The 12762-nt window shown below is 37.3% G+C and overlaps 1 protein-coding gene across 3 annotated transcripts in view; it reads left to right on the forward strand.

Annotated features, from left to right (window-relative positions):
* Positions 1 to 12762, forward strand: part of RBMS1 (RNA binding motif single stranded interacting protein 1) — a 146236-nt gene that overhangs the window by 94627 nt on the left and 38847 nt on the right. The gene's annotated exons all lie outside the window — the stretch shown is intronic.

Here is a 12762-nt window from a genome sequence, read left to right on the forward strand (position 1 = left end):
AACGAGCTGAGGCTGTGCAGGAAAGACTGTCGACTGACCTAGATACTGTTTAACTCCTTACTAATGAGTGGATTTCTGACTTTGGGTACAGCCTTTTCCTCTTTGGATTCTCAGCCCTTTTCTGGGAAATAGCTGCATCCACGACACTGGCCTGCTTTTGAGTGGTTTTCGCCAAAAATACTCCCAAGATTTCAATTTCAGTTGATTTAAACATCTTAAGTTGCTTGGAAAAGTAGTAAATGAACTATTCCGGAACCTGAAGCATAGGCATTGAGATTCATCTTCAAGTATAGAAGCTCTGGGTTCTTTCACATAGCACTTAATTACTTTCAGGAAAAAAAAAAACAAACATTTTGCTGTCCTACAAGAAAGGAATAGTCAACTCAAGCTCTCAGAAGACAAATTTTCTTTCAAATTTTCTTTCAAAAGAAAAATGGTCTGTATAGCTCCATAAAGCCCAGAAATACTGTGACCGTATTGTATGAACTACCATCTTGTCATATGTTGTTGAATCTGTTCGAGAAAGTTTTGATGTGTGTGATACAGAACTTCGCTGACTTTAGACTTGTCTGTAGTGCATTGGCTGGTTGATTTTTTTCTTGGTGCTATACCAGAACGTGTTTTTTGTATGGTCCCTTCTGTGATGCTTCCCAGTGCATACCAGCCAAAGGGCAGTCTGGGACACTTGACTTACCCTTCCATGGGGGTATTTGACATAGTCATTATATTAAAAAAAATAAAATAATAACTGGAGAGGAGAATCTGGGGGATCACACTAGTTTCAGCTAGCTCAGGTATATTCTACATGACAGTCTGGTAGTGCAGAGTGTGCTGTGTCTGTATGTCTGTCTGCACCTCACGAGTAAGAATAGGCTGAATGTGCGGTGGTTTCAGAAAACTTCAGTTATACTTGCCTAGCAGCTACAGTGATGGGATCAGAACAGGTTAATGGTGTTTTTAAAGAAAATGGTATGTTTTAGCTACCGAAAGCAAATTTCCAGATAAGTATCTATTACATTCTCTTTGCAAAACTGCAGAAATCAAGCTCTGCCTCCTGCTTGCTTCAATCAATATTCAAAAGGCTGTCTATCTGAAGCAGTGTGAAACTGAAGAAGTGTCGCTGAATGTGACCTGACACATCAGCCGCAAAGGTTGCACATTAGATTTTGTGTTACAGCTTGTGATTGCTCATGTATCTGAAATTTGGCAACAGATGGATAGTATTTTTTAATGCATAACACTCCTCTGTCCCTATCTCAGCACTTAATACTACTGCAGACATCTTTTCAACAGAGCCATGCGGCTATAATCAATAATATGTGAGCTGATGTTTCCGCTCAATAACATACAGCCACTTAAATGCCCTTCTGAAGTATTTTGACCCCTGGGGAGAACTACTTTAGTCCAACCATTTTCCCTATTGAAATGGAGATGTTTGCTATTCAGCACAGCTGGGACTTGAGAGTAGAGAAGCAAATTCAAATAGGGATCAAACCTACAAGCCATGCTATTAAGGGGGCAAGGCCTCTGGAAGGTCTAGCAGTGATTTTGGATAATTTGTCCATTTAGTACCATCTTAGTATGATTGACATTAAGTTACCAGAAATAAAAGGAGATCAGACTCTAATATTAATTTTACAGTCGCTTCATAATTAGGTGTTAATTCCAGTACAGAATAGCTATTGAAAGCAGGATGTTATTATGAGTATTTCATAAAAGAAGCATTTTTGAAACACAGTTCAGAGAGACTAGAAGTTACCTGAACGTATTGAAGTATTTGGGTTTTTTCCTCTTCTGGCCTCTAAAAGGAGAGGGGCAGTCAGCACTTTACAAGATTGGGTGTTAAATTAGCACAAGATGCAGGCAAAAGCAAATAGGTATCTTTACAAAGGATGTATTTTAACCTAGCAGCTTGGTTTGTCTTGTTGGTTTTATGTTGTCTTAGTATTACAAAAACAGAAGGTAATTAAAAACAGTTTCCAATGAGAGGCATTATTCCAATGACCAAGCATCATCCATGCAAAATAAATGCAGCAACAATCATTGAGAGTTGTGTTTGTATGTGTTCATATATATAGTATGTACTAACATAGGTATATATATATAATGTACATAATGTGTGAGACAGTTTTTGTAGTTCAGAGCTAACAAGTGGGTCATTGTTTAGGAAAGGGGATGTGGCCAGAAATGCCCTTGTATTTTGCCAATCCCCAGTCCCATGGCTTCTAAGCTTTTTTCAACATATTCCTTGGGGCATTGCGTATTTAAACTGAGGGTATAAGTGGAGATTAGTGACCTCCTCTAGAAGTGATATTAATAGGCAAGAATAAATTAGAGTTATCTTTCATAGATAATATAGGATTGTAAGGTTAATAGGTGCGTGCCTGTCTATCCAGATAGGAGTTAGCCTAACACTACTCTGGATTGTAGCCAGAAAAACACCTTTTGATTGAGGCTGTTCTGATTAAAACAAGGGAAAAAATGTATTGGGCAGTGATGATAAAAATTAATTTTCCCCTTGCCTTGTACCTCATTCCCTCCCACAAGAAAAAGAAATAAACTTAGGAAAAGCCAAAAAAAAAGGACAGTGCATCACATGCTGAGAATGAGAGTTGGGCTTGCTTGCATGGAGGATGAGGAGGAATTTAAAAAAAAAAAAAAGCCTTTAGGTATACAATCTGGAGACTAATTTATGCTCCCAAGCTGATCTTGTACTTCTTAGCACAGGCAGGAGAAAGGAGTTATAAATTATGAATAACAAGAACTGCTCTCTTATGTCTTGGTAGTTTTATTCTTTCAAGCTGTTAGTGTAGGCTCTGCAAAATTGGTGAGGCTGGAATTTGCCAAGATTTATGCCTGGGTGTAGAAATACTGCCTTACTTTCAGATTAAAGCGGCTAGCAGTGGTAAATCAATACATGCAAGTCTGCAGAGCTGCCACAAGCTTGGCTTATAAATACGTATTAGCGTTTATCTGTGGTTTAATTTCTCATCTTCCCAAACCATTGTCTTGATTGGTGATCATTTCTCAGTATGGAAAAAAGGGGATAAAAGAAATTGCCAGACAGTAGAAATAATATTCCAGAAATGTAATTTAAACCTGTTCAGAACTTTATTATTTTGCTTGCCAATGAATTATGATTTTCAAAAAAAACCCTGCATCTTTCATGACTGTGTGAAACTCTATGCTTTCTCATATTTTTTATATTCTTACTGTGAGCAGCATGAACTATGGTAATTTATCTTCAAATAATATTGCTTTGGCTTTTGATGGAGGTTGGTTTAAAATGCAATTTTTTTCAGTATTTCAGTCTTAACCCAGACATACTTGGTGTCCATTCTGTAGTGTTAAGGTAAGAGACTAACATTTGCTTTCTTAAAATAACATGTTGTTCTACCTTGTAGCTGTAGGAAAGTGTAACCCTGTCCCATGTACCCGAACATTGTCAGCAGATGCACAGGCAAGGTGCAGCAAACTGCTGTAGAACGTGGAGATTGTCCTATGTTTTATTTAAATAAGAATGATTGTGTTGTCCTAAAAAGTGGGTTAACTGAGAACTCCAAAATGTTTGAATTATTTATCTCTTTTTGTAAGATAGGTTTCTCCAAAGTTTTCTTTGCCAAACTGGACAGTGAATGGTGTAGACTGCGAAGTGCTGGCAAAGTTACAAGTGCTGCGAAGTTACTGTTGAGTAATTGTACAAATCATTTTCATATTATTGATCTTCATGTTTGGTATCTTATGGTAAAACTTTTTAAAATACTTTCAACGTAAGAGTACTTCACATCAATTACATTGTACTGTGGTAAAAGTATCATAGTAGTAGATAAGTTTCTAAACCATTCAATGTAACAATAATTTATGTGCATCATTTCGTATTCTGTCCTTAAATAAATTATAAGGCATTGTAATTCAAAAATATTTAAATATTTAAAACAAAACAAACAAGAAAAAAGGTATAGTTGTATTTTACTAATATGGTCATTAAACTCAGTCGGATGTCAGCAGTAAATAATGTTTTTAGCGTCAACCAGAATTTGCATCTATTCAAAAATAAGTTTGAAAACTGTAGTTCACCACTTTTAAAATATTTAGTGTGTAAGTCTTAACACAGATAATTAGAAAAACTCCTAAAAATGTAGGCAAAATGAAGGTATGAAGTATTTACTGCTAAACAGTTAAAGATGATGATAACCATAATTTCCTTTTCTTACAGAACAGATACTTAGATTAATGCATTACTGTGATGGTTTTCCCCCAGTTTAGGAGAAAGAAGGCTATGGTTACTTACACAATATTTGCACTTCAAAGTGTGTCAAAGAGGCAAATCCATTTGTGTTTCTGATAGGTTATTTATCCTGCTTAACCTATAAACTGTGGAGTAACAAGGCTACTGAGCTGATAGGCAGCCTAGCAGATGGCTCAGAGATTATGCTAAATCACCTCAGCCTGTCAGAAGTCGGGCTGGGTTACTGCAGGGGCAGCGTCTGTAAGAGACGCTGAATGGGATCGTTTGTCTTAGTTTCTTGCCTGAAATTTCATTTTTCTTCACAGCATGTGACCTCTTCCTTCTTTCCATCTTGTTATTACAACCTCTTCGAGTTAAAGCAGATGTGTGATCAGCAAGTTTGGGACCAGCCTGCTAGTATCCTGGCTTTCATAAGAATCATTAGGGTGATGAGAATCTTTAGGTGTCTGCAAGACATGGAAGATCTCCACGGGGGCAAGGAGTTTGCTCAGGCACTTTCACTGTTGTTGCCCCTTCGTTTTTCCACATCTGGAGCTGTTGCTTCAGTCCCTCCCTACCACTGAGTTGAACATTGTCATCTCTATGGCCTATGAAATATTAAATGGGAATTAAATATGAGTAGACTAAATCAAGTTGAACAGCTTGCTGCTGTCCTCGTATTGAACATCACAGGTGTATAATTTTTGGTTTGCTTTTCAATTATGTGAAGAATGAAGAGTGTAATTTTCAAAAGTGATTAGCGTGAGTGGCTCCCTCTAAGTGCTGGCTGAGGATGGCATTCTGCTGCAAAGGAAGAGAAGCCAGGGCATCATTAACTAGCTTCAGTGAAAATACCATGTGCTTAGTACAAAAAATCATGTTGCAGCTGAGTGACGATAGGCCAAGACTCAGGGCTTAAAAATCTCACCCCAAAGTGTGGGTGACTATTAATCATAGTTTTGCTAAATATCTGTATTCACATCTTCAGTGAAGCAACAAAGGCAACAGATGCTTGCAAATCCTTCTGAATTTGCCATGTTTAAGTTTTTGACATTTGCATTTCATTAATTCACATTTCATTTGAAATTACATTTACATTTAATTTTGAAATTAACAAAAAAAAGTCACCACACTAATGTAAAGATTTACACTTAGAATTTTTGATCTCATTATTTCCATTCTACTGCTGTTGTGTCTTTTTCACTTAGTACCATTCTGAATTCTTTTTGATACCTGCCAGAGAGAGCCTTCCTTCCTTTCCAACCCCAAAAGCTATTTGAGGGGGAGGCTTCATTGTTTTTTTTTTTCATGATCATGTTATCATAGTAGTGAAGAGTAACTGCTTTTTTTTCCCCCTATATATTGCAAAATTCTTAACCTGTTAAAGAAAAACTAAATAAACATATTGCCATATTTTTTCCAGGGATTTATGACTGATGGAGAATAAACCTCTACAGGGAATTGTTGGAAATCTGTTGTTTTGCTACACACATTAAGAATGCTGATTTAGTGTCAGCTATAATAAGTCTTAAATGTTTAAAATACGTAGAGATACTAAAAAAGCAATTTTCATCAGTTGTGCTAAATGAAAGGGCATTGTAAAGTGGGTCATGCTTTTAAGATAATCAATCTGTTGTGCAAAAACGAGCATACTAATTGAAAACCTTTGCAAAATGTAGTAAAAATAGCTGTAGGATGCTAACTTTTTTTTTTCTTTGACTTCTAGTGAGCTTCTATGCAATGGATAGAGATTATTCACATCTCTACAAAGCAAGAGGAAGCAAACATTTCCTGATTCTAAAAGCATTTCTTTCCTATCCCCACAGATCATCCTCTGCTAAACCAGGAAATAACTACTCTTTAAAAAAAAAAAAAAAAAAAAAAAAAAGGTAGCTGAAAAATAATCTCCAAACTCTTCTTCCCGTGTGTCACTTTACTATTCATGACCATTTTGAATTCATAGTTCCTTTTAGCTATAAGGAGTAGAAACTTTATGCAGAGCTAGAACACTGTAAAACCTATTCATAAAATACTGTTTTTCTGTTACAATCCATATTGTCCAAGAAACTAAAAAAGCATGTGTTCATACCTCACTGATAAGAATTGTATATATCCTTTATGTTAAGCATCTGTTCTTCTAAAGATTGATATCTATAAGATCTGATAGCATATTGCTGATTTTGCGTCTGTTTTTGCCACTTTCCTTTACTTCCCAGTGAAATCTGGAATTGTAACCTGCTGAGCCTGAAAAAAGATCATTTGTACCAAAATAAAGCTAGTTTGCAGCATGCTAATGTTGGTAACTGTGTCAGTAATGCTTTTACCCATTGATTCTTACTGAAAATGAAAATATGCAAAATTTAAATAAAGAATTAGGGAATAAAAAAGTTTTTTTGATCTTGCAAAGAATCTACAGCAGCATGAAAGACTACTGAATTGTCAGTAAAGCGAAAGGTTTGTGTTGGATTTTTTTTTGTATGTAGATTCTAACTCATCAAAAAATAATCTTTTCATTAAGAAATGACAAAATGTAATTTTAGCAATTTTGCAAAGTGAAGTAAAACAGTAGTTAGTTTCCATCATAATAAATTATAATCTCTTTGGTTAGCTGTTACTTGCTTGTAGAGTAAAACAGTCAAAAACTACAATGAGAGTTACTTGACTGTTTTGAGAATGCCAGCTTTCTCTCTGAAGTCCTGGAGAGTCAAAGGGATAATTAATAAGAAATAATGGAACTATCTTTGTGAAAACCACATGACCGTACAACAGAAATGTCACCAAAGCAGAGCTTCAGCTTTAGTTTAGGTTCATGAGGAAGTCCTGTTTTCTGCATAATGAAATTTATGAACAGATGCCCGAAGCAGGGCACATCTGGCTGAATTGATTAACCTAGCGCTTGGATATATGAAGCTAAGGTAGGAATTTTTGCTAAACCAAACAAATTAACCAAATCTAGAACAATCTTGAGGCACAACTCATGCTAAGCTGCGTTATGCATACCTGTTAACTATGCAAGTAAAATTAAGTATAAATGCAGCTTTTTTGTAATGTTAAATTACACACTAAAATGGTTGATCCAACTTTCAGTGGTAGGTACTCATTGCACTCTGGTGAGCAAATGTTTATGTCTGATGACCATAAAGCAAGTGACTTCTAAAGCGTTTGTTGAAGAGCAGCGTGCCTTCCAACAGCAGAAAACAAAACAGACAAAATGTTCCCATGATACCTCCTTCTACACTAGGGCAAAACATAATTAAGAAGAATTTAAAAATGGAAACCATATGGCTATAGATTGTGCAACCAGTGGTTCTGTTCTTCAAACCCAGTATTCGTCTGGATGGAATAAATTTCTTTATCAACTTTTTGTAACAGCACGTTTACCCGTAATTAAGTTGGAGCAGGATTGGAGTAGGCTATCACGAGGACTATCACTATTATACAGACATTTATTTTCTGTAGTTCCTCTTATTGGCAAAGACAAGATTTTATTCATGGCAAAACAACAACAACAAAGTGTTTATCTATGCTTAAAAGGAAGCAAGAGCTTGAGGTTCAGTACAACACTTTTCCAAGATATGAGAGAGTATGGGAGCCAATTACAACCTTTTGTACTGCTCAGTCACTGCTCTGAGTTTGTTTTTTGGATCCAGCAGGAAAGATTGCTGGGGCTGATTATATTCCCTTGGCTGTGCTCTTGTCTTGGAAATGCCCCGAACACTGGAAGAGCAGTGAGGTATGGGAGCCAGCTGCACCAAGTCAGCCCTTGCTGGCAACTCTTTAGACTCTTTTCTCAGTTAAAGGAAATTTGTTTTCTTGATACCACCTGGTGCAAAAGGAGCAGAGACTGAGAACTGCAGCATAGGTGAGGCCTTCTCACAGACTGCTCAAGTTTCTCTCTTTGGGTCTCAATCAAGATGAACTGGTTGGGCTTCCACATACATGTACATGTAGACTACAAGTACGGTACAAACTGTGATGTAGACTTGGCTATTACAATCTTTAGTTATGCATAATTATTTTTTTAATTGTGCTGTTTCAGAATTAGAATGCTTTGGGTTTGGAGAGCTGATGATGCTAGCTTAAAAGTTCAGTGATTCAGAGAAATCAGTAATTGTTACGTGCATTTATTTGGGGTCATATAAAAGAACAATATTCCCTGTCAAGCAAAAACTTTACACTTCTTGAGTGTATGCAAGCTGCACACTGACCATGTTGTGCTCTAATTCAGGACCTGTTTGAAGAAAGTTTTTTGGTTTTTTGTTTGCTTTTTAAGCTCTTTTATGGGCTAAGCATCCCCACCAGCATCTTCTTTTTCAGTATTACAATTAATATACAGCAATTACTTTGTAAGTATTTCTCCCATTCTTTTTATCCAGTTCGTTTTATTTGTTTACCCTAGTCTAAAGTAAGGTTTATTTTGATGCAGATGCATACAGCAACTGCAGTGCATTGTAGGATTAACTGATCTGCTCTCCTCTATGGCCCTCCTGGCTGGATCAGACTGTTTATGTTCTCTCTTGTCTTTGGGTCAACCACTGAGGACATTGGCTCCTTACTGGAATTCTTGTGCTCAGCCAGGTTCTCTTTCCTTTCACAGTTCTACCTTATAGTGAGTTCGTGCACTCAGAGCCACTTAAGTGTTGTGAAATCCATGCCTGGCTTTACCTCATGATTCTGGCTCTTAAAAATAAAGAGCATTCCATGAAGTGATAAGATGCTAAGATTTAAAATATAATTTAGAATAAACACAGAAGATATGCTGCATCGTTTCTGCATAGCATAGGTGTTCTTGTAGCACTATAGTAATGCAAGGGATAACAGCAGGATCTCTAGGAATGCTCTTTTTTACAGCCGGACTTGGCTTCAGCACAGAGGGAGCATCTTCGGTCTTCAACACAAAGTTCTGCGCACTTCAAGAGGAGCTAGGCAACTCTAAAAGACTTTCCACAATAGCAGAGGTCCTTTTGCAGAGGTTAGGGTCCAAGTCAAAGCCAGGTGGTAGAAAGCCCTTAACTGCACAAGCTGAAAGACAGTTGGAAAATACTGCAAAGGGCAGTACTGAGCTTGGTGGAATGAGGTTAAGCTGTAGACAAAGACTTAAACAGTACATTCCAGACAACTCCTATCAAGCCTCTCACTGCCTGTTCCTATTGTACCTCCCCTAATACACACACAGATAAGTTCTTTCAACACTCAAAATAGCACTTGTGGCTGAGCCTTCAAGCTACTTCATTCCCCATTCTTTGCCATGCTCATGATGGCACCTTATCACCTGCACATTTGCAAGTATGTTCATTATAGTAGCAGATGTACAAAGGGAGAAAAATAAACACTGGTTCAATTTGATCAGTATACAGAGTTTAAAGACCCTTTTTTTCATCACCTCTATCATGGAGGTTGCCAAAATTATGGTTCAGAGATGTTTTAAATATCTATAATGTATTTGTAGCTATTTGTAATAGATCTGTGTGCAGTTACTTGTACTGGATTTCATCACATTACTGAACAATGTGATTTTTAAAAAGTTTGTGTTGATTTTTTTGCTTCAAGCTTTACACTTTAAAAGTATGAACAAAGCTATATTGCTGTATTTTGATGTTCACAGTGCCTGTCAGGAATTATGGGTTGGCAGAGTTACCCTTCCACTATCAGTAGCAATACTGATAGTTAGGGAGAAATCTCCCTAACTTGGCCTTTGAGCAAGTCTCTTCTTAATGTTCTAAACAAATATGTGTTGTCTTGATGTTCTGTACTATGAAGATAGCTAGTCCACAGGTACATAGCCTGTTACTGAACATACCACCTTCAATGGTGTAATCAATCCACCCTGGCAATTATTTACCTGGCACTTACCCAAGCCCCATCTTTCTTAATACATTATTTGATGCTAGTAGAAGTGCTGTACCAATGAAAAAAATGAGATGCAAAGCTGAAAACACCTTTCTATCTCCAAAGATAATTCAGACTAAAGAGAGAATGTGTTAGTAGCACTACAAAAAAAAAAAAAAATGTTGCTGTTGAATATGTGGCTTTACCCTTTCACTGAATTTAATCGATGTTATTTTGGGAGAAAAAAAAAATTACTTACTAAGTAATAGCTAGTTGCTTGTTATTAGCAAGATTAGCAGTTATTTCTCAAGATTGGCACTAAATTAAGAAAAAAGTTTGTTTGCTTTTAATTGCTTTAGAAGAAAGGGAATGAGCAATCACCTATCATCATGAAAGTGATTCTGCCAATGCTGAGAGATGTGCCCTGCCTTTGGTACAAGTCTTATCAAGCATGCTGTAATGCTTTGGAGCAGCAGGGCAGTAGTGTCAGCAGTGCCTAAGTCAGGTAGATGTGCTTGAGCTTTGTGAGGAACAGTGATCTGCAGGCAAGATCTAACATCACAGACACCTTTGGAATATAACATTTCTCTTGCTTGCTATGTTCCTTTTTGTAAGTTTGGACCACTTGCCCGCCAATATGTATTAGTTTAGATCACTGATTTCTCATAGATCTCAATTCAAATGAGCAGTTGAGTGCAGGAGCCTGTGGTAGCAGTAGCATTAGGGCTGCAGAATTCAGGAAGAAGGAAGTAGATTTTCATGATAGTCATCCTTTGAAGGAAGTACTTAATGAGGAACTGTAAGAAGTAATTTCCGCTAGTACCAGACCACATGGTGGGAGCAAAGAGGGGTTTGTACCCCTGCCGGTCAGGCTGAAGTGGGGCAAACTGCATTTCTGTGCTTCATGGCGACTGCAGAGCAATCACTTGGGAGCAGTATTTACAGGGAAAACTGTAGGAGAAACCCTGGCGATAGCTGCTATTGTTATGCTGGTTCTCTGATTTGTTCCTAGACTCTCTGCTGACGTTTCTTGGCCGTCTTCCACAGCAGCTGGTTCTTTGCAGGAGCCGTGCTATCTAGGACGGTGGTTTAAATCACCAGCAGCCTTGCACCCTGGAAGGTGGTCAGTGGGGTCGTTGTAAGGACCGTACACACAGGCACATGTTTAGGTGCTGTTCGTTGGTGTACATCAGTATCTGGGCCAGCACAGTCCATTGTCAGCCCCCAATTCCCCTCAGTGACCATACTGACTGAGGCTTATACCTGTTTTGGTTGTTTGTCTACGTAGACACCTGGTAAAGTACTTGCAAGAGGTGAAGTAGTAGCAGGGACAAGATCATCTTTTTTTTTTTTTTTTTTTTCCCTTAAAAAAAAAAAAAGGTTATGTAGCTTTTCACTTCAAGGATAGGAAAGCTAGTGGGGTATGGAGAATGCTGGCCATCAAGTGCTGGCTGCAAGTGATGGGACACAAGTTTAGTGGATCATGAAGAACCGTGCTCCTGAGCAGTTTGCCACTCGTGTATTTACAACGTGTACATTTACTCTGTGCCTGCAGGAAAATTCCAGAGAAAGTTCAGAAATTTGAACTAAGAGGGTATAAAGCTTTCTCTATGGAATGACTCAATTGGAAAATAACTGCTGCTAATAAGGAAGTGTATGCTACAACTATTAGGCAAAATGTCTGTCACGTCTAGCATGGTATATACAAGTATACACATATTTTCATAGACTTGTGTACATTTTTAGGTTATAGATGGATAGTTCAATTTTATGTCAATGCAGATGTTCACAGTTCTAAATGCAATAAGGGAGCAAAACTGAAAGTGGTTGCGAAAATTGATAAAAACACCGAAAAATGTATTTAAATGTTCCTTAGGAAGAAAGCACTTTATAGATAGGTTTCACCCTTAAATAACTATCACTTTACACAATTTTACACAGCAATTTGAGGACTCTAAAGTAGGCCTGACTAACTAACCTAACTTGAAAGCCTAACTTTATGTATTAGGCTTCTTAAGATCTTTTTAAGAACTTTTAAGACTAATACAGCTTCTGCTGAAATTGGGTTAGTCATCTTTTGAAATAACTTTTTGCAATGCTACTCCATAACTGCCACTCTGATGTTATATTTAGCAAGTGATCTGGCAAAACTTCATTCTTCCCTAAATTGCACTTATGCTGATAACATTTCTAATACTTTTCACTTCATTTTCAGTCCTCGTACAATGATGGAGAACCTCTTGGGGCACAGTGCTTATGTATACTTATTAATGTTACCTCATTTTCTCATGTAAAAACAAACTCATGTTGCATAGTTCCGCTCTTGTATAGCAATGACGTTGTGCCAAATGTAGTTCAAAAGTGAACAAAGAAGGTTGGGGTAAGAAACTTGTGAATCTGTGCTCGTTTCTGATTCTGCTGCTGCTTTGCTCTGTACTGGCCGTCTCTGTGCTGAGGGAGTTACATCCTTTGTATCAAAGTAATTTAGGATTCGATTTCCAAAGGAAGGTGCTATTTTTCACTAACAGTATCAAATTCTACTTAAAGTCTACTCAAAAAGCGTTTTTCTTTTAAAAAACAAAATAGAAACTTTCCTGAGGGATGTTTTGCTTAGTTGAAATTGTTTACATTTCAGTTTTCCATTTTAATGATATAGAAAATTCTTCATCAGCTTTGTTGATCAGCTTTCATAAACCTGACTTAGG

The sequence above is a fragment of the Aythya fuligula genome, chromosome 6 (genome assembly GCF_009819795.1).
Source record: "Aythya fuligula isolate bAytFul2 chromosome 6, bAytFul2.pri, whole genome shotgun sequence".
Lineage (NCBI taxonomy): Eukaryota > Metazoa > Chordata > Aves > Anseriformes > Anatidae > Aythya > Aythya fuligula.